The 20,604-nt window shown below is 38.5% G+C and overlaps 1 long non-coding RNA gene and 17 other non-coding genes across 18 annotated transcripts; all 18 read left to right on the plus strand.

Annotated features, from left to right (window-relative positions):
• The first annotated feature begins 2,346 nt into the window (after window positions 1-2,346).
• LOC149070386 (uncharacterized) lies at window positions 2,347-17,689 on the plus strand. Its single transcript, XR_016195092.1, has 3 exons — window positions 2,347-2,371; window positions 13,202-13,427; window positions 17,551-17,689. It is a non-coding gene; the product is annotated as an uncharacterized LOC149070386 (long non-coding RNA).
• On the plus strand, window positions 3,020-3,091 carry TRNAE-UUC (transfer RNA glutamic acid (anticodon UUC)). The gene has a single exon. It is a non-coding gene; the product is annotated as a tRNA-Glu (tRNA).
• Window positions 3,379-3,450, plus strand: TRNAE-UUC (transfer RNA glutamic acid (anticodon UUC)). The gene has a single exon. It is a non-coding gene; the product is annotated as a tRNA-Glu (tRNA).
• TRNAE-UUC (transfer RNA glutamic acid (anticodon UUC)) lies at window positions 3,567-3,638 on the plus strand. Its single transcript has one exon. It is a non-coding gene; the product is annotated as a tRNA-Glu (tRNA).
• Window positions 3,757-3,828, plus strand: TRNAE-UUC (transfer RNA glutamic acid (anticodon UUC)). The gene has a single exon. It is a non-coding gene; the product is annotated as a tRNA-Glu (tRNA).
• TRNAE-UUC (transfer RNA glutamic acid (anticodon UUC)) lies at window positions 3,945-4,016 on the plus strand. Its single transcript has one exon. It is a non-coding gene; the product is annotated as a tRNA-Glu (tRNA).
• Window positions 4,135-4,206, plus strand: TRNAE-UUC (transfer RNA glutamic acid (anticodon UUC)). The gene has a single exon. It is a non-coding gene; the product is annotated as a tRNA-Glu (tRNA).
• On the plus strand, window positions 4,323-4,394 carry TRNAE-UUC (transfer RNA glutamic acid (anticodon UUC)). Its single transcript has one exon. It is a non-coding gene; the product is annotated as a tRNA-Glu (tRNA).
• On the plus strand, window positions 4,513-4,584 carry TRNAE-UUC (transfer RNA glutamic acid (anticodon UUC)). Its single transcript has one exon. It is a non-coding gene; the product is annotated as a tRNA-Glu (tRNA).
• Window positions 4,701-4,772, plus strand: TRNAE-UUC (transfer RNA glutamic acid (anticodon UUC)). The gene has a single exon. It is a non-coding gene; the product is annotated as a tRNA-Glu (tRNA).
• TRNAE-UUC (transfer RNA glutamic acid (anticodon UUC)) lies at window positions 4,889-4,960 on the plus strand. The gene has a single exon. It is a non-coding gene; the product is annotated as a tRNA-Glu (tRNA).
• On the plus strand, window positions 5,629-5,700 carry TRNAE-UUC (transfer RNA glutamic acid (anticodon UUC)). The gene has a single exon. It is a non-coding gene; the product is annotated as a tRNA-Glu (tRNA).
• On the plus strand, window positions 5,819-5,890 carry TRNAE-UUC (transfer RNA glutamic acid (anticodon UUC)). Its single transcript has one exon. It is a non-coding gene; the product is annotated as a tRNA-Glu (tRNA).
• TRNAE-UUC (transfer RNA glutamic acid (anticodon UUC)) lies at window positions 6,007-6,078 on the plus strand. Its single transcript has one exon. It is a non-coding gene; the product is annotated as a tRNA-Glu (tRNA).
• Window positions 6,198-6,269, plus strand: TRNAE-UUC (transfer RNA glutamic acid (anticodon UUC)). The gene has a single exon. It is a non-coding gene; the product is annotated as a tRNA-Glu (tRNA).
• Window positions 6,389-6,460, plus strand: TRNAE-UUC (transfer RNA glutamic acid (anticodon UUC)). Its single transcript has one exon. It is a non-coding gene; the product is annotated as a tRNA-Glu (tRNA).
• On the plus strand, window positions 6,754-6,825 carry TRNAE-UUC (transfer RNA glutamic acid (anticodon UUC)). Its single transcript has one exon. It is a non-coding gene; the product is annotated as a tRNA-Glu (tRNA).
• TRNAE-UUC (transfer RNA glutamic acid (anticodon UUC)) lies at window positions 7,293-7,364 on the plus strand. Its single transcript has one exon. It is a non-coding gene; the product is annotated as a tRNA-Glu (tRNA).
• Window positions 17,690-20,604: the final 2,915 nt, after the last annotated feature.

The following is a 20,604-nucleotide window of genomic DNA, read 5'->3' on the forward strand; positions in this document are numbered from 1 at the left end:
AGTCTTGAGTTTTTACATAGCTGGTCATTTTAGCATGTGAAAAGTGGTAAAAATCGAAAATTTTAATCACCGATATCTGAATAAAATTTTCTTCGTGTGTTTCGTTATGAATTTCTTTCTCAATGCTGCAGATTTAACTGTTTTGCATTTTTGGATTGGAAACCGTGAAAAAACTTTGTTTTATATTTCTCCCTAATCATTAGTTTAAAAAAAGAACATCACAACTGAATTCAAGCTGGTAATTTTCCATGTGAAATTTTAACTCTTGAATGGACCACAGAATTTCTTCACTATCCGAGGAACACCTCGTATATGTTACGGTAAATGTGATAAATCGTTAATTATGCATAATCGCAGGATTTATATTGGCTATTATTCATATTCTCCGAACAAAAGGTCGTTGATTATGCATAGTAACGCTAAATATAATCGCCAGACTCATCTCATTTACAGCAACATATACACGGCATCAAAGTATAAGTGCTGTCGAAATTAGTGCTCCGTGATAAAGGTTTCTTCTGAAAAGTGCTCCGCGACATAAAAAGTTTGGGTACACTGCACTAGGGTGTTATGCATAATCACAGATAAAGACAATAAATTTCAAGTATTTATCAAATTTACCAATGACACTTGGTTATTATATATAATCACCTGTAAAAGTGAAAATTTTTAGTATTCATCATATTTACCAGTGGCACTTGGTTATTATGCATAATCGCCGGTAAAAGTGATAAAACTATCAAAATTCACCAAAACGATTAGTATGGTAACTATGAATAATAACCAATTTATCACATTCACCGTAACATATATACAATTAATTTACAATCTGTTTCTTCTTAACAGTAACAAGACCCAAAAAACTACTTTATCTTTTTTGTTTGTGATTCTACATCTAAAACACTTTATGATGAAACGTTATTAGTAGAATCTTTGGTCTCAATGTTTTCTTTTAAATTTGTCGTAAGTATTAATGTTTGTGAGATGATCCACATTTGAATTCTCCAACTTGATTAGGCAAAGGTTGGACAAACGCTCAAATCCAATTCACCAGATCACACTAATTGGGTATCTTTGGATAGCATTGACAATGCTGCTATCAGAATTTTAACCAAAGAAATAGATCTTTATGAAACAAGGATTATGAAACAAGCGAGGGGTATTCAGAATGCTCTGGCAATTCTATTGTTACTGAAGGATCTATAAAGAGACGAAGAATGCTGCTTGTTGCCTAAATCTCGACTGTTTCATTGAAAAAAAAAATTAACCACAGAGTTATAGTAATCTCATGAAAATATCCACACTCACATTAGAATCAATCAGAAGTACTGAAGACAAAAGTAAAAAGTTTTAATAAAATTCATTCATATAGCTTAAAATCCCGAGAATTCACTTAAATTCAATTTCTATTTAAAAGTTTGAGGTATCAATTTGATTTACAAGAAAAATTATTTTTTTTCCTGCTGGAAGTGTTGGGTTTATTTTCTCTTATCTTTTTGAAGAAAACCTCCTTATCCCTACCGTGTCTTACCCATGTTAAATTCAATTCACTTTACGCAATTTCTTCTTACACGATAACAATTAATCGCGTAAAGCGAGGGATTCCTTTACTCGTATTGTGTTTCAATGTATTGTATTGGGTTAGTCTTATATGTGTATTAAATGTGCAATTTATGTTCCAATCTAGCTCTGGTTAAATTCGTATTCAACACACCGAACTACATAATAAGAAATGAATATTTTTGTTTCGGTAGCAAAAACTTCGTTAAATGATGTTTTAATAATTAATGATAATTTTTTTTGATGCTTTGTATTATCAATATCGCATTAGATGAAGATCATACTGAGAATTGTTTTTTTTTATAACTTGCCATATTTTGAAATTGAATCGTACATCGCCGACATCGTACGAGATATCACTTGTATAATTTTCCACGCATTTCTGAAATTCAAGTCTTTTATTTTCTATCAATATTTTCGTAGTTTTATGTGTGGTTTTTTTTTTTTTTGGGGGGGGGGGGGTTTGTTGAAAGAGAAATCAAAAGTACATATACTCGTACTCACCCTGTTTCTATAGGACAGAAATATATATTTTCCCGGCAGGTATATAATCCCATTTCCTGTGTATCGTCTCTAGTGAGATCGAACATATAAAGATGCAAATCGTTACCAGATGCTGTTATTTTTGTAGACTTCGGAATTGTATACGTACATGGTTTTTACATTACCTTAAAACGGAAGTGTTCATCCTCCCTAAGGGATTTGTAGGTGGAGTTCTCGGGTATACGATCTGTTTGGATGGAAACGTATATAAGGTGGACACAGCCGAGATAGATCTCAGTCTAACAGAATCCGTAGAAAATCCTAACCGGTAAGTTTTCCGTCCATCTAAACAACTAATACCGTGTTAATTTCTTATGTTTATACTCACATTTTTTCTCTTGAACAAATTAATACGTAGCATTTACCGATTGTGTGTTGGTTTTTCCTCTTTCTTCATCCCTAAAATCTCTTTTTGTCCAACCCCGTGCCACTCAGACCGGGATGAGATAAAACAATTTCCCAATCGTAAAGTTGTATAGAGTAGGGTTTTTAATTCGAAAGAAAAATTATAATTGCTAAAATCCATACATATTATTTATAATGCATATTCATGAAGAGTAAATAATGCCACTGTCGTGAAAACAGAAACTGATTCTTCGTTTCACGGCAGTTGATTTTCTGCCACATTTTTGCATAGAAAATTTCGTGTTATCAAAACTTTTCCGGGGACTGACCGAATGATTAAAATTCTCAAATATTATATCACTGCTCAATTTCATAGCTATATGGCTTCGTTACCATTGTTCTACAGATCGGGCAATTTTTAGCACGATATTTCCAGTCGTTCGGAAACGAAAGTTAAATCTTCAAGTCTACTCAAATACGTTCTTAGAGACACATTTTGGAATCTTTTCAAAATAGATTGGTGATGCATCTTAAGAAAGAGTTTCATATTTATTACGGGCCACGGTGGTCGTCCCATGTGATCTAGTGGTTAGGATTTCTGGCTTTCACCCAGGAGGCCTGGGTCGAATTCCCGGCATGGGAATGTACAAAGGTATTTAGTCCATATCTTTTCGTCTGTACAAATTTTGAACTATACAAAATATTGATTTGTGATGCATCTTAAGAGTTTCATATTCATTTACTAGGAGCAATGCTCGTGCCATGTGGTCTAGTGGTTAGGATTTCTGGCTTTCACCCATTCCCGGCATGAGAATGTACAAAGACACTTAGTCCATATCTCTTGGACATTACAAATTTTGCACTACACAAAATGATTTGTGATGCATATTAAGAAAGAGTTTCATATTCATTTACTTGGGGCGGTGGTCGTCCCATGTGGTCTAGTGGTTAGGATTTCGGGCTTTCACCCAGGAGGCCCGGGTTCGATTCCCGGCATGGGAATGTACAAAGATACTTAGTCCTTATCTTTTGGTCTATACAAATTTTGCACTACATAAAGTGATTTGTGATGCGTATTAAGCAAGAGTTTCATATTCATTTACTTGGGGCGGTGGTCGTCTCATGTGGTCTAGTGGTTAGGATTTCTGGCTTTCACCCAGGAGGCCCGGGTTCGATTCCCGGCATGGGAATGTGCGAAGACACTTAGTCCGAATCTTTTGGTCTATACAAATTTTGCATTACACAAAATATTGATTTGTGATTCATCTTAAGAAAGAGTTTCATATTCATTTACTAGAACGGTGGTCGTCCCATGTGGTCTAGTGTTTAGGATTTCTGGCTTTCACCCAGGAGGCCCGGGTTCCATTCCCGGCATGGGAATGTACAAAGGTATTTAGTCCATATCTTCTGGTCAATACAATTTTTGGACTACACAAGATAATTAGTGATGCATATTAAGAAAGAGTTTCATATTCATTTACTTGGGGCGGCGGTCGTCCCATGTGGTCTAGTGGTTAGGATTTCTGGCTTTCACCCAGGAGGCCCGGGTTTGATTCCCGGCATGGGAATGTGCGAAGACACTTAGTCCGAATCTTTTGGTCTATACAAATTTTGCATTACACAAAATATTGATTTGTGATTCATCTTAAGAAAGAGTTTCATATTCATTTACTAGAACGGTGGTCGTCCCATGTGGTCTAGTGTTTAGGATTTCTGGCTTTCACCCAGGAGGCCCGGGTTCCATTCCCGGCATGGGAATGTACAAAGGTATTTAGTCCATATCTTCTGGTCAATACAATTTTTGGACTACACAAGATAATTTGTGATGCATATTAAGAAAGAGTTTCATATTCATTTACTTGGGGCGGCGGTCGTCCCATGTGGTCTAGTGGTTAGGATTTCTGGCTTTCACCCAGGAGGCCCGGGTTCGATTCCCGGCATGGGAATGTACGAAGACACTTAGTCCGTATCTTTTGGTCTATACAAATTTTGCATTACACAAAATATTGATTTGTGATTCATCTTAAGAAAGAGTTTCATATTCATTTACTAGAACGGTGGTCGTCCCATGTGGTCTAGTGTTTAGGATTTCTGGCTTTCACCCAGGAGGCCCGGGTTCGATTCCCGGCATGGGAATGTACAAAGATACTTAGTCCTTATCTTTTGGTCTATACAAATTTTGCACTACTTAAAGTGATTTGTGATGCGTATTAAGCAAGAGTTTCATATTCATTTACTTGGGGCGGTGGTCGTCCCATGTGGTCTAGTGGTTAGGATTTCTGGCTTTCACCCAGGAGGCCCGGGTTCCATTCCCGGCATGGGAATGTACAATGGTATTTAGTCCATATCTTCTGGTCTATTCAATTTTTGGACTACACAAGATAATTTGTGATGCATATTAAGAAAGAGTTTCATATTCATTTACTTGGGGCGGCGGTCGTCCCATGTGGTCTAGTGGTTAGGATTTCTGGCTTTCACCCAGGAGGCCCGGGTTCCATTCCCGGCATGGGAATGTACAAAGGTATTTAGTCCATATCTTCTGGTCAATACAATTTTTGGACTACACAAGATAATTTGTGATGCATATTAAGAAAGAGTTTCATATTCATTTACTAGAACGGTGGTCGTCCCATGTGGTCTAGTGGTTAGGATTTCTCGATTTCACCCAGGCGGCACGGGATCGATTCCCGGCAGCGGAACGTATAAAGATATTTAGACCATATCTTTTGGTCTATACAAAATAGTGATTTGTGATGCATCTTAGGAAAGAGTTTCATGTTTATTTAGTAGGAGCGGTGGTCGTCTGATGTGGTCCAGTGGTTAGGATTTCTGTCTTTCACCCATGATGCCCGGGTTCGATTCCCAGCATGGGAATGTGCAAAGATACTTAGTCCATATTTTTTTTGTCTATACACATTTTGAACTACACAAAATATTGATTTGTGATGCATTTAAGAAAGAGTTTCATATTCATTTACTAGAACGGTGATCGTCCCATGTGGTCTAGTGGTTAGGATTTCTGGCTTCTCACCCAGGAGGCCCGGGTTCGATTCCTGGCATGGGAATGTACAAAGGTCTTTAGTCCATATCTTCTGGTCTATACAATTTTTGGACTACACAAGATAATTTGTGATGCATATTAAGAAAGAGTTTCATATTCATTAACTTGGGCGGCGGTCGTCCCAGGTGTTCTAATGGTTAGGATTTCTGGCTTTCACCCAGGTGGCCCGGGTTCGATTCCCGGCATGGGAATGTACGAAGACACTTAGTCCGTATCTTTTGGTCTATACAAATTTTGCATTACACAAAATATTGATTTGTGATTCATCTTAAGAAAGAGTTTCATATTCATTTCCTAGAGCGGCGGTCGTCCCATGTGGTCTAGTGGTTAGGATTTCTGGCTTTCACCCAGGAGTCCCGGGTTCGATTCCCGGCATGGGAATGTACAAAGATACTTAGTACTTATCTTTTGGTCTATACAAATTTTGCACTACATAAAATCATTTGTGATGCGTATTAAGCAAGAGTTTCATATTCATTTACTTGGGGCGGTGGTTGTCCCTTGTGGTCTAGTGGTTAGGATTTCTGGCTTTCACCCAGGAGGCCCGGGTTCGATTCCCTGCATGGCAATGTACGAAGACACTTAGTCCGTATCTTTTGGTCTCTACAAATTTTGCATTACACAAAATATTGATTTGTGATTTATCTTAAGAAAGAGTTTAATATTCGTTTATTAGGGACGGTTATCGTCTCATGTGGTCTAGTGGTTAGGATTTCTGGCTTTCGCCCAGGCGGCCCGGGTTCGATTCCCGGCATGCGAATGAACAAAGATACTTAATCCATATCTTTTGGTGTATACAAATTTTGCATTACACAAAATATTGATTTGTGATGCATTTCAAGAAAGAGTTTCATATTCATTTACTAGGGACGCTGGTCGTCCCATGTGGTCTAGTGGTTAGGATTTCTGGCTTTCACCCAGGAGGCCCGGGTTCGATTCCCTGCATGGCAATGTACGAAGACACTTAGTCCGTATCTTTTGGTCTCTACAAATTTTGCATTACACAAAATATTGATTTGTGATGCATCTTAAGAAAGAGTTTCATATTCATTTACTAGGGACGGTGGTCGTCTCATGTGGTCTAGTGGTTAGGATTTCTCGCTTTCACCCAGGCGGCACGGGATCGATTCCCGGCAGCGGAACGTATAAAGATATTTAGACCATATCTTTTGGTCTATACAAAATAGTGATTTGTGATGCATCTTAGGAAAGAGTTTCATGTTTATTTACTAGAACGGTGGTCGTCCCATGTGGTCTAGTGGTTAGGATTTTTGGCTTTCACCCACGAGGCCCGGGTTCGATTCCCGGCATGGGAATGTACAAAGATACTTGGTCTGCACACATTTCGAACTATACGAAATATTGATTTGGGACGTTCTTTAGAAAGAGTTTCATATTTATTTACCAGGGGCAGTAAGCTTTCCATTTGGTCTAGTGGTTAGGATTTCTCGCTTTCATCCAGGAGGCCCGGGTTCAATTTCCTGCAGCGGAACGTACAAAGATATTTAAACCATATCTTTTGGTCTATACAAAAAAAGTGATTTGTGATGCATCTTAAGAAAGAGTTTCATATTCATTTACTAGAACGGTGGTCGTTCCATGTGGTCTAGTGGTTAGGGTTTCTGGCTTTCACCCACGAGGCCCGGGTTCGATTCCCTGCATGGGAATGTACAAAGATACTTAGTCCTTATCTTTTGGTCTATACAAATTTTGCACTACATAAAATGATTTGTGATGCGTATTAAGCAAGAGTTTCATATTCGTTTACTACGGGCGGTGATTGTCCCATGTGGCCTAGTGGTTAGGATTTCTAGTTTTCACCCAGGAGGCACGGGTTCGATTCCCGGCATGGGAATGTGGAAAGATACTTAGTCCATGTTTGTTTGTGATGCATCTTAAGAAAGAGTTCCATATTTATTACTGGCGGTCGTGGTTGTTTCATGTGGTCTAGTGGTTAGGATTTCTGGCTCTTACCCTGGAGGCCCGGGTTCGATTCATTAGTAAGTTTGCTGTTCATCCGATGTTCTCTAGTGGTTATATATAAAGGTTACTGAAATACGTTCTTAGTGACTATAGTCTCTTAGTCACTTGGCGAGGCAAAAGCCGAAGGAAATCATCGTTTATCCCATGTGTATAGTCGGAAATACTGCAAAAAGGGGGACTTGCAAAATGTGACTTTTTCGTGCATATTCTTTTTTGGAAATAGAGGAGACTGTTATATCTTTGGGACATTATTCCAAACTTTTTCTTTCCAACTCAGTTGTTACCTTAAGTAGTTGACTAAATTTAATGATATTTAAATTACCTTTCTGCTCTACCATAACCATGGGATATGGATTTAATAGCGCGGGCTGAAATGTGTCCCAAAGCCTATCAACATTGATGCTATCAACATTGGGTCTTGTACCTTGGAACATGTAATGCTGTACCTTGAAACAGGGTAAAATGACAAAGACAAAGAAATGCAAATACTACTGTAAAAATAATATGTAATGATTATTTTTTTTAAACATAAATCATATATTCAAATAAAAAATTTCAAAATAATGACACAAATACGCTTATTAATATACACACACACAAAAAAGTAACAATAATTAAGGTAGGAACGGTATTCATGTAGATTAAATGCATAAATATTCTACATTATACTTGTAGAAAGAAAAATTGAATGTTTTTACATCTTTAGTTCTGTCAGTTCCTTTGATGCTAGTGATTAAATTAGAAATACAACATATAAAAATGAAAAATATTTTCTCACCTCTCCACCTAAGGAAATTAATTCACTTGGTAAAAGTTTTTGTACTTGCTCCTCCCATACAGTAAACTTTGTTTTTTCCAACAAATTTGACAAGGAAGTAACCGAAAGTTAATGAAAGAGAAGGAATGAATACATAGCAGCTGAGAGAAGTTTTTTGTAGGACAGAAGTATGGAACTCTCTATAAAATTTAGAATATAAATTGCACTTAAAAGCAAAAGAAGTATTAAAGATAAGTGCGAGTTCAGTATTCGAAGATAAACTAGAAAAATTTCAAATTTTATAGTTTCACGGTACACGATGTCCCACTATTTGTAGTGCTTGGTATGATTGAGCACTGGGTATAGTTCATCAGGTTATAATTATCTAGGTTATAATTACTAAGTATAGTTCACTAACCTTGCAGTGTTGAGATCAAACATGGCAAAACCAAGAGAGAGCGCACAATTTTGTTACTAAAACTTGTCTACTAGCAAAATCTCTGTCAAGGTCACAAATAGCTGTAACACCCTGTGTCATGAAGTGATTAGTTAGGTATTATATTCAAATTATGTAATTTTATTACCTTAAAAAAATAATCAGATATGGTAAATAAGCCGCTGAGATATATGAGCCTTAAGAAAAATAAGAGAAAGGGGAAAAAAGTTTTCTGCTTCTTTTTACACGCCACCCCAATTTTTTATAAGACGCACATAATTTTCATTTAAGACAATGGTTCTTACTCCGGGGTTCTCGGAGAGGTCTGTGAGCTTGAATAAGAAAGCAATTAACATGTTGTTTTACATTATTACGTGCTGAATATTGTTCTGTAAGGAGGCCCCCATGTCCTTCATCTTATTAGCAAGAGGTATTCTTGGAACACAGAACCCCCCGATTTAAGAGCAAAAAGAAAACACACTGATACCAAATACAAATACAAATACAAATACAACGCCACAACAGGCAAAATGCCCAACGAGGTGGCTGATAAAAAGATGCCCATAAAAATATGGTTGTCATATGTTTCAAAAATACAGCAACCCCATTAAAAATGCAATTAACACAAATTACAAACAATATATACACATGATAAAATATTATACAATGCCCATAAAGAATACTTATGGTTGTCTTATTCTAAGAATGGATAGCTTCTCGATTTACCCCAACATGTTAATTACCCCATCGTATTTCTTTTTAAACGTGTCAATTGTGTTACAATTTACTACCTCCGAGGGTAAGCTATTCCATTTATTAACAACCCTATTGGAGAAAAATTCCCTGCGACACCATAACCTTGCATTGTCCCTCACCAATCGATACTGGTGTCCCCTTGTAAAAGCAGTCGATTGGCGGTGTACTAAAAGTTCATGGTCCATCCTATCCATCCCATTGAAAATTTTGAACACTTCGATCATATCTCCTCGACACCTGCGTTCATCCAATGTAAACATATTCAAAAAATGAAGTCTTTCTTCATAACTCAAGCCCTGTGTGCCAATAAGGACACGCGTAGCTCTTCTCTGCACCCCTTCAACCAAGTCTATGTCCCTCTGTAGGTATGGTCTCCAAAACCTTACAGCATACTCCAGTCCAGGACGAACTAAGCCTCGAAAAAGCGGAAGAATGACTTTAGGAGAACGCGAAGAGACCTTTTTGAAAATGAGACCAAGCATTCTATTCGATTTTTTGACAACCGCTGAACAATGTTCAGAAAACTTAAGTCGCTCGTCAATGAGAATTCCCAAATCGGTGACTCTAGTTGCATCCGGGATAGTGACACCATTCAACTCGTAAGAGAACCGTGGGTTGTTCGAACCAAAATGAGCGACCATGCACTTATCTACGCTAAACGTCATGCTCCATTCATTTGCCCATGCTGCAATCTTGTTTAAGTTGGTCTGGAGCAACTCCCTATCGCTTTCATTTCCGATTACCCCCATTAGCTTCACATCATCTGCGAATTTGCTAGTAATTCCATCGATACCCTGATCGAGTTTGTCGATAAAAAGTGAAAAAAGTATGGGGCCAAGGACACTTCCCTGAGGAACTCCACTTGTGACGTCTGTCCAACCAGAGAATTCCCCGTTCACCATAACTCGTTGCGACCTATCTCTTAACCACGATTCTATCCAATTCAGCAAGTTGCCCCCTATTCCAATCTCGTGTAAACGCTTCAAGAGTTTGCCATGTTGGACCCGATCGAATGCCTTCTGGAAATCAAGGTAAACAACGTCGACATTTTTGCTCTTACCCAAAGCCTTAGTCACGTAATCATAGAAGCAAAGGAGGTTAGTTACACATGACTTCCCCTTCCTGAACCCATGCTGATTATCCGACAATACATTATTCTCGTCTATCCACTTCACAAACTGCCTTTTGATGATAATTTCCAAAATTTTCGAGAGGGAGCTCGTCAAACTCACAGGACGATAATTAGACACCACTTCTCTACTACCCTTCTTAAATATCGGAACAACGTTAGCCAGTTTCCAATCTCTCGGGACGATACCCTCAGCAACACTACTCCTGTATATCTGTGCGACTGGCCCCAACAATTCATTAGCACCTTCCCTGAGAACCCTGGGATAGATATCATCTGGTCCTGGTGCTTTGCTTGCACATACATTTCTTAGAAGATTTAGGACCTCCACGTCTTCCACTTGAATATCGTTGAGCGTTTTATTACCCCATGCAACACCCGTATATCGAATATCATTATCTCCATTAAAAACCGACGCGAAAAAGTCATTGAAAACACTACACATGCCTACATTGCTCTCTACTTTTGAGCCTCCTATCGAGAGGGGGCCAACTGTCCCCTTACATCCATTATTGACGTATCGAAAAAATGATTTTGGGTCAGAGCCAATGTTATCTGCCAACCTAGATTCAACTTGCTTTTTACTATCCCTTATCGCTTTCTTCAACAGTCTTCTTTTATCAGTAAACAATGATAGGTCACCTCGTCCACTTTTATACTCTCTGAATGCTCTTTTCTTTTCAAGATAAAGGTTCCGCACGCTATCCGTGAACCATAGAGGGTGTGATGTACAAACACGCTTTTTTCGAACAAAGGGTATGACGTCGTGCAAAACAGAGGACAGCTTCGTACAAAATTCTTCCCATTGACTTACCACCCCTACTGATTCCAACCGGTCTTTGAAAACTTCCGCTAACCTTCTTCGCAAAACATCAAAGTTAGTTCTCCGAAAACAAGGAACCAGTCTTTTGTTATCAACCTCACCCGAGGAAAAGTTACAGTGAAATCTGACGATACGATGATCACTGGAAGAAAACTCTTCCCCCACCGAAACATGTTCAACTAGATCCTCAGAACTAGTAAGAACTAAATCCAAAATAGCAGTACCCCTAGTGGCTTCTGATACATGCTGATACAAAAAATTTTCGAGCACCAACTTAAGAAAGTCTCTTTCATACTCATTTCCAGATGAAAGGTTCTCCCAATCAATACCCGGGTAATTGAAATCCCCTAGTATGAGAACCCTCTTTCGCTTACACATGTAGGAAATTTCATCATGCATTTTGGCGATATAGTTTTGATCCCTATTCGGTGGATTGTAACAAACCCCAACAATAAGCTTATGACGTCTTTTGTTCTCAAGTTCAACCCATATGGTTTCAATATCACTTCTCTGCACGTTACACTCTCTAGCCTTCAAACAGGATTTCACGTATATCAACACTCCACCCCCTTTCCTATCAGATCTATTTCTCAAAAAAGTATCGTATCCGGAGATGTGTAAGAAAGATTCATCCCCATCGTTTGCCCAAGATTCTGTAATGGTTATAAGATCCAAGTCCTCCACAACTATCATAGTTTCTAAAAAATCTTTCTTATTACCCAAGCTCCTGGCATTTATTAACACACATTTTAATTTGCCCGGTGGGAAATGATATTAAATGTTGCGCGTTTTTCTCACCGTTTAAGTTTTCTTTGAGAATTTCAAACATTAATTAGATACAGTACACGTCGCTTAATGCGGTCACACTGGGACTCAGGGTTCCTGATAACAATCACCGAATGATATCTATACCCGAAGAAAATTCCGTTTGCAAGTATGATGACCATACATCCATGTTTGATCGAATGGGACGTGCGGTAAACGGATATTGGTAAAATTGAACAACTGTTTTTCTTTCCGGAATACTGTAATTGGTTGCACAAAATGTTCAATCGTTTAATTTTTTTTAATTCTAAAACGGGGCTTCTTTTTTTTTTCAATTAAGCTAAAATCCCGCATTTTTGTTATTTTGCCATTGAGAGAAGTTAGAACAGCGAACACCACTGATCGATTTCGACATTAAGTACAGAAATGTTTGTCAACAAGGGGAGGAGGAGAGAACACTTTCTATATAGAGCCTCCTACATAGTCTTGCTGCCTGATAATGATAACTTACGGGGGAAGGGGGAATACGTTTGGTTAAACCTTAGCTTCAGAATGCGCAAAAAAACTTTCGACGTAAAAGAAATGATATAATATTATCCAAAGCCCTAATAACTCTAAACGAATTTTTCCCCATGTTATGATATTGGTCCGTCCCATTCTTTGGGAAAGTGATAACAATATCCGATTTATAACATTATCCGTGATTTTAATAAGTGACGTTGCCTGTATTATTATTGAGCATTTTTTTAACAGTATCAAGAAGGAAATTCTTAAATTCTCATAAGAATTTATATTATTTCTTTCGAGTGAAAACGGCAGGGGAAAAAGAAAAGTTATTGGATAATAAGAATGTCTGCGGAATTGAATTAGCCGCAAAGAGCTAAAAATTACCTTTTAAATCTATTTTTCCCGTAAGCCGCGACTTTATTAAGGGTAATTATGGTGAATAAAAAGAAAAAAGATCTAGAAATTCAATGGATTTTTTTTCTGCTTCCTTGAGATGATAATTTAACCGATGGTGATGTCATATTATTATTCAATAGGTGACGATTTTCGATAAAGGAAAACGACATGAAGCAAGGTGTTTTTGCTCTGGCCCTATTTTTTCTCGTAATGTTGGTCCTCCAAAGGAGCGTCGAATCCGGAACCATCCACAGTTCTCTAGGAACAGGAGACACCAACAGGGGATGGAAACCAGGTGGTAAACGAGCCGCGGACTGTTCCATATTGGTATCCGAAGCTTTCTTCAATGTGCTCGAAACAGTCAAGGTAAGGAATGGCGTAACCATAAAATTACGGTTTTCACCCGATAACGATTTTTCAATCTTCAAAGGAATGCAATAACGATGAAAAAAATGTTTGCTTCAGGAAATTGATTTCGAAATTCGGGCAGTAACTGCGAGCCAACGTAAGCCTGGTTATTTTTCCCCAGAAGATAAGCACACCATTGTTTAGCGTGTAAAATGTTCGTGACCATACATCCTGCTTTTAAAGTAGATTTTTTCTTTTCTGCTTTTTGATCCAGTATCATTTTATCGTTCTTAATGCCAGATAACTATAAATCCTCAAAACATCATTAATTAGTAAGCCATCATCACTTGCACTAATCCTTTAAAGATGATGTATAGCGAGGTAATTTTTATATTAAGAAATTTATTCTAGAGGTGTCTCTGGTGCTACAATGACCTGACAAGTGAGAACCAGAATTTTTCCTTTGCTCTCATTTGACCGTTCTGGAAAAAATATTAGGTGAGAATACCGAAATGCACGTGCCTTCTTGATCATTTTTGCACGGTCATTTTCTGCACACGAGAGCTAATTTTAGACCGGGACCTACAATTTATTGCCGATTCCGAACGGCAAGCTTGTTTTTTATACTCATCGAGAGGTTGGTGCGCTAACCCCTCCATGGGGGAGTCCCTGCTGTACCAATTTTTTCTGCGGTCATGTCGTTTCCGTTGTACCCCTGCGTCAGGAAAGTTTTCTGACAAGGACGAACCGGGTATCGAACTCGCGACACTTCTAAACATCCTTTGGTACTTGAGGCGAGTATCTTATCGACCTGGGCTACCGCACCCGGTGTCTCTTTGAGTACAGGGGCGGCTCTAGGGGCCATGCGAACCATATGAATTGTTGGAGGCTGACGGATCTAGCTATAGACGGATTATTCTTATTTTTTCACACGATAAATTAATCGTAGAAAGGCTCCCATGAAAAAACGGTTTGGGGAAAGCGAAACACTCCAGTCTTACGCAACGCAGGATGTGTGAGCCATGGGGAGAAGATAAGCAGGAAGTGCAAAAAAATGAGTCCCGCACTGGTTGAGATTTCGTCTACCCCTTGGTAGATTACTTTCTTGTTCCTGGTATCATGATCCCAGACCCTGTCTATTCTCTCAAGTTTTCTGAATAGTTCCGTTGCCGAGGTATGGCTCAAAAGTGTGATGTGAATCTTTACTGTGTAAAATTTTTAAAAAATTTGGAATAAACTAAAGTTTAACTAGTCTATACGCTGCCGCCCCTTACAACCTGCCGCCCGGGTGTACACACCCCTTGTACTCTCGCTTAAACCACCCCTGGGCTTAGGGTACTTGGGCTAGAACCCCTTGTATATGAAGGCATCTTAACTTGGGCCACCTTCCCAGTCATTCATTCATAGATATAACGTCACCACAATAATAAAGTTAGTTTTCAAAAGATCTTGCCAGACATAATGCTCAAATAATGGGCTTATTCGTTCAGTCACCGTGCTTGACCTCTGAAGTGATGCTCTTCTATATCCAGGAGTGAAACTACCAAGGTCAGACTATATAACGCAACGTCCGTCCTTTGAATCTCGTGCGTATGAGACTTCACGCAACCCAATGGGGTCCCCTCATGTTGGCGCCTTTGCCAATGCTAATTGCACTGCTGCTATTTTTGATGTCATAAACTAAAAATATATACAATCGGCCTCCCGTATTCGTGGGGGTTACGTTCCGGGGGTGGCCGCGAATACGGGAAATCCGCGGACAACCGAAACCAATTTTATATCTCGTTTATTGAACATCATGAGAAGAGCAGGGTGATGCAGAGGGTAGAAGGGACTGTTGTTGGCGATGTTTTCTGAAAGAACATTGTGATTTCTCTGTTTGCCGTTTCTTTTCTTCATATCAAGTATGTTGGAGTATGTTGACAAGGCTTCCTCTACCAAGTTTTCTACATGTGAAGAACGTAACGTGGAGGGATCTATGTCAAGAAAATAATGTATTGCAGATTTGAACTTGCAAAGCCCTTCCGCTATGTTACTCGTAGTGTGAACTTGTCTTCCACTTCTTTATTTTGATCTTCATCCGGTATAATATAACTAGCTATAATACCCGGCGCTGCCCGGGTTTTCTTGTGAGGCTTTTTGGATCACGTGATATCTCCCTCTTTCTTGGAGGGACATACAAACCGTGTCTAAGTTAACCAATATGGCGACATCCTGCGCGACTCATGAAATAAACAAATCTAGATTTAAAGAAACATAGAAATGAATATATTTTTTTCCTTTTTTAAGCGGCGCTAAGCATTTCGATCCCCCCCCCCCGAACTTCAAGTTATCCATCTGCCTGTTTCAGCTTTCAAAAATGCTTAATTAAAGCTGTGGAATTTTTTCGATGTACTTTTACAGGCCCATAATTAATTTTCAAACATCCTAACTCACATGAATTTTTGCCGTTGAATATCAAAAGACAATACGGAGACATTAATTTTCATGCTTGAGAGGATAAATAAAAGATTGAAATCAATGTTATTGCATGAATATCTAACTCAGAATTAGGTCCGGCTAATTACTTCATATTTGATCTCCTGGGCTTCATATATCTCTAAACGAATTCTTTTATAATTTTTTTCAGTTGGATCTGTAGAACTAGTTTCCTGGAGCGCACATTGTGGCCAAAGGTTAATCCAACCCGAGTTGACTGTTTTTCTCTCAAGAGCTGCCACAGCTCTAGTGATGGCAGTAATGACAGGCATTAGAGAGTTATCCTAAACATGCTAAACTCACAAATTTTGTAAATAAAACACATGAATGACGATTTATGTGTGCAGCTCAAAATATTTTTTCCAATAAAGGAAAAACCGCGAATACGGATACCACGAATACAGGGGGACCGATTGCATAAGCGTTAACATTATCCCTTCTCTTTAGCATTGAAGCTGCACGGAGCTGAAAGTATGCACCCTAATTAGAAAGGTGAAGCTTAAAAAAACAATAGTTTCCATAAATTATTCAAAATTTTTAATTTTGAAAAATAAGCAATTTTCTTACGGACAGATATGTACAGGTTGTTTCGTACCAGGTTTACAAACTTCTAGGAGGGGTAGGGTACGCCTAGACGACTCAACTACATAGCAATGCATGGTTAAAAATGCTTCCCGGTGATATAGGGTACACGGAAAACACCAGAAGTGAAAGGCTACCATGTAAGTGAACACGCGTAACAATAAATGTGCATCGAAAAGTAACAAAGATCAACTGTGTTCAAAGTGTCATCCACGAGCTGTAATGCAGGTCTCACATCTCTGGTGCATTGAATTTCGAACATTCTGGCAGATTCCGCGCATATCTAAGACTTCCTTGCAATGCAAGCAAGAGGCATTCCTTAGGGGCCATTCAAGTATTACGTCAGCAACTTTTTAGCCATTTTTGACCCCCTCCCCCTTGTCAGTAAAATTTCGTCAGCACTGCCCCCTACCTCCGAACACATATTGGTGGGGTACACGGGAGGAGGGGGTATAGGGGTCTAGTACACTTTCCACCCCCCCCCCCCCCCAGTGACTCCTTAGTGCTGTCTACAGAGGTGTCACACCAATGGTTTAATATGCCTCCAGTTTGGGGACTTCGGAAGAAGTAATCAAAACATGATAGATCCTGTAATCGAGCAGGCCAATGCACTAAAGCCCGAAACCACCGCTCGTAGTTTACCGTCATCTAATGCGTCAGGAAAGCATTTCCGATCCTGCGTTACATGATTCCGAGTCGTCTGGGTGCACCCTACTTTCCCTAGAAGTTTGTAAACCTGGTGCTGAGACACCCTGTATATAACCCTGTCTTTTCTAGGAGACACCTCTGATTAAAGGGCACGTTGGAGGTGCTCAAGTTAACACTTTTCACTGTATCTTTTAAGGGCACTAACATTATGCTTCCAAAATAATCCAAGTCATAGAGTTTAATGATTTTCTATAACCTCTTTTTAACAGCAGAGAAATGATGTATTTACATTTTTTTAAAAATCAATTTTTCATTTAAAATATTGCATTGCATTTTTTTTTCAACATTGAAACTATCTATAAATCAATAAAACTTGTTAATGTTTAAAAGCAAATTACATAACATGAAATATTATTGATTTCATTGTTTTCAGGATGAAGCAAGAAGATTAGCTGCTTGTGAAAATTTCCATTTTAATGAATAAAGTGAATACATGTTCTGCATGCAAGAGAAATCTAAATTCATCAAGCAAATGCTTATTCTTGATGCACCATAAACTGTAAAAATAAAAACTAGAATTTATAATAAAAATCATGATTGAAAAAATGTGTCATTTTTTCCCTTTTTAAATGATCAATAACTTTAACATGTTTTTTCTTTTGAACTGAAAATTGTGAATAGAAATTTATAGGTTACAATAGTTTTAGGAGTTATTTTGAAGCCATTTTTTTCTTCTTCTCTTGAAAAAAAAATTAACAGTGAAATAACTGATACATGAGCATGATAAAAAGTACTACTTTCAGTTACAAATTTAATTAGTTCTTTAAGCCTTTTTGAGCAAAGGGTCATATTTCAGGAATTTTCAAGCAATGGAACATTTTTCTGGTCATTTATTACCAAATGTTTTTGTTTGTAGGCATTTTCTTCAAATGTAGTATGTACTTACAATGAACGCTTGCCTTTCTTTCTTTTTTTTATTGAAAAAAAACGTTGGCATTCCCAGAACTTATTTCTTTGTTTTTGGAGGATCCAAGATAGCAAAAGGAGGATCCTTTTTGGCACAACTCACCTCTTAAAGGGGGTAAAACAGTAATAAATTGCCTAAAAGACAAGAGTTGTTCTCAGCTCAAAAGCAGAAAGACCAATCGGGCACCACTGTTATCATATTTTGCTAAATATGTTACAAATTCTAGAACGAAACAGATTTAAATGTACAGCGACATTGCAATTCAGCTTGAGAAACAATCAACAGACTTGCGAAAACTAGACATCTGCTTTATGACAAGCCCTCTTCAAATATTGCTCCATCTGGTAATTTTTGTTATGCCAAATTATTAAGAAACCTTAGCGAAGTAGTTTTTTAGTGGTTTTCATTTGAATTTGGTGAATTTTAATTAAAAAGGTAAATTGACGAATTTTTTGTTCATTTTTCAATTTAATAAGATAGGAAGCAATATTTGTAAAAAAAAGTAAAGGAAATGATGGGAAGTTATGAGGTTATATTTTTATGTAATAAATGCTTGCATATTTTAAAGATGTTTTTTGGTCATAAAAATTAGAGCCCTCCATACCATGTTAGTTATAAAAAAAATTGTTGAAAGGAGAAAGAAAACCAATTTATATAAGCACATCTTGTATTTGTATTTGTATTTACTTTACATAATTCTAGCGAAGTATATGGCAACGCCATCTATGATTTTGCATAAACAAAACTGACACAATGTTCACCTCTGTTATCTCTCTCAAATTTGAAATACTTTGATAGGATGCATTGAACACTGCAATCAGTAAATACTTGTGAGGCAAGACAAACAGTATTAGGTACTTTTGTATGTTGTGTCAAATTTTGTAAACATATTGTTCTGTACTCTGCTGTGTTAGCTTACTGAATCTTCATCAACAAAATAATCAGCGAAATTATCATTCTTCATTGATTATTTTCTCTTTCACTCTGGATAGAACTTCATTTATTATGAATCTGGTGACTGAGTTTATGAACTCTGTTAGTTCCTCACACATCCATCTTTGAGTTAACTTATGAGCTCAACTAAAATACGTTACCTAGCTGGGGAAACGTATTACACTTGAGTACTTAAAAGTTATGTTGACATAGTCTTAAGGATGAGGAAGTGCTGCATACCCATATTTTAATTTCTAGATTGTGTCTCCCATGTAAAGAAACAAATAAAACAAGTAAAAAATTTTCCCATTCTTAATGGTTGACTTATTATTATGACAACAGAGAGAGAGAGAGAAAACAGCCTTATAAGGGGACGTCGAGTCGGAGGTGCGTCTCTTTTCCGTGAGGTGGCGGAATATCCCCAAGCTCTTGATATTGGAGGGGTGTCCAATTAAAGCACGAAACTACGGAGCTTAACGAAGAAGACTTTATTTCGAAGCACACTCAAAACAGACAACCTTCCAGGACGGAAGCCACATTCCAACTCACGTTCTCTTCTCCTGGAAGATAGATTTTCTCTTCTCAACTTCTTTTAACAACGTATAAACAAACAAAACGCATTAGGTGCTGTAAGGCCACAGAGAGTTAGTAAAAATGTCCATACTGGGAAAATAGATTCGTTACAATCTCCCCCTCTGGCTCCGACGACGTCTCGGCGAGGAGCCAGTAAGAGCCATCTTTCCCCCAGGACCCAGTTGACACTGGGTCCTGGTCTATCCGTTGGAGGATTACACGTTCGGCATCGGGACTTGGTAACACCAGGTTCCCCACAACCATAACATCTTAAGACAGGATGACGTCCTGCATCTTCCGATTCCGGATTCGCACGTTGATTAGAATGAAAGTCTCTTTGTCGCATTGGGGACCTAGGGGGTTCATGTTGCTTTGACTGCAACTTCTTCCTCTCACATTGGATGTTGCTCTTTTTGTTTCGAAGGTTATCATAAGCATCCAGCTTCTCCACGATCTCTTCAGGGGTAGTCCACTCACTCCAAACATCCAGAAAATGTTCTTTTACTTCGGGTGGGATCCTCTTCTTCATCTGATCCGAAATCATCAGATCTTTCAGCTCGTTTCTGACGAACAGGACGGGAAGCTCCGGGCAACTGCTGACACTCCTGTCTCAGGTCGAAGTTCAGTTTTCGAGTCACACCGGTTCTGGGGACGTCGACTAGGGTTCGGATGCACTTTTGAAGGACGCCACTCTCTTGGGGTCCGGGTAACCACGGTTGTGGTCTCAGCATCTCGTAATGGAGTCAACTCCCCTTGGAATCGGTACTGCGTTACGGGATTCAAGACGAGTTCTTGTTTCCTCCCGTTCAGGAAATCTTCAGCTTCCTGAGTAGATTCAACGTTTTCAATGATCTTATCCAAAACATCGTTCCCACTTTGGGACTCGCGGAGAGTCCGGGAACTCTTCTCCACTACAATGAAGTTCAACAGCTCACACTGCTTGGCTCCTTTACCAATCGGGCTGGATAGCTTATCAGCGTGGCTACCTGGACAGTTACGGGCAATATGACCACG

Source organism: Pholcus phalangioides, unplaced genomic scaffold (genome assembly GCF_987345545.1).
Source record: "Pholcus phalangioides strain wild (caught in Gottingen) unplaced genomic scaffold, Ppha-v1.0 ptg000022l_1, whole genome shotgun sequence".
NCBI lineage: Eukaryota > Metazoa > Arthropoda > Arachnida > Araneae > Pholcidae > Pholcus > Pholcus phalangioides.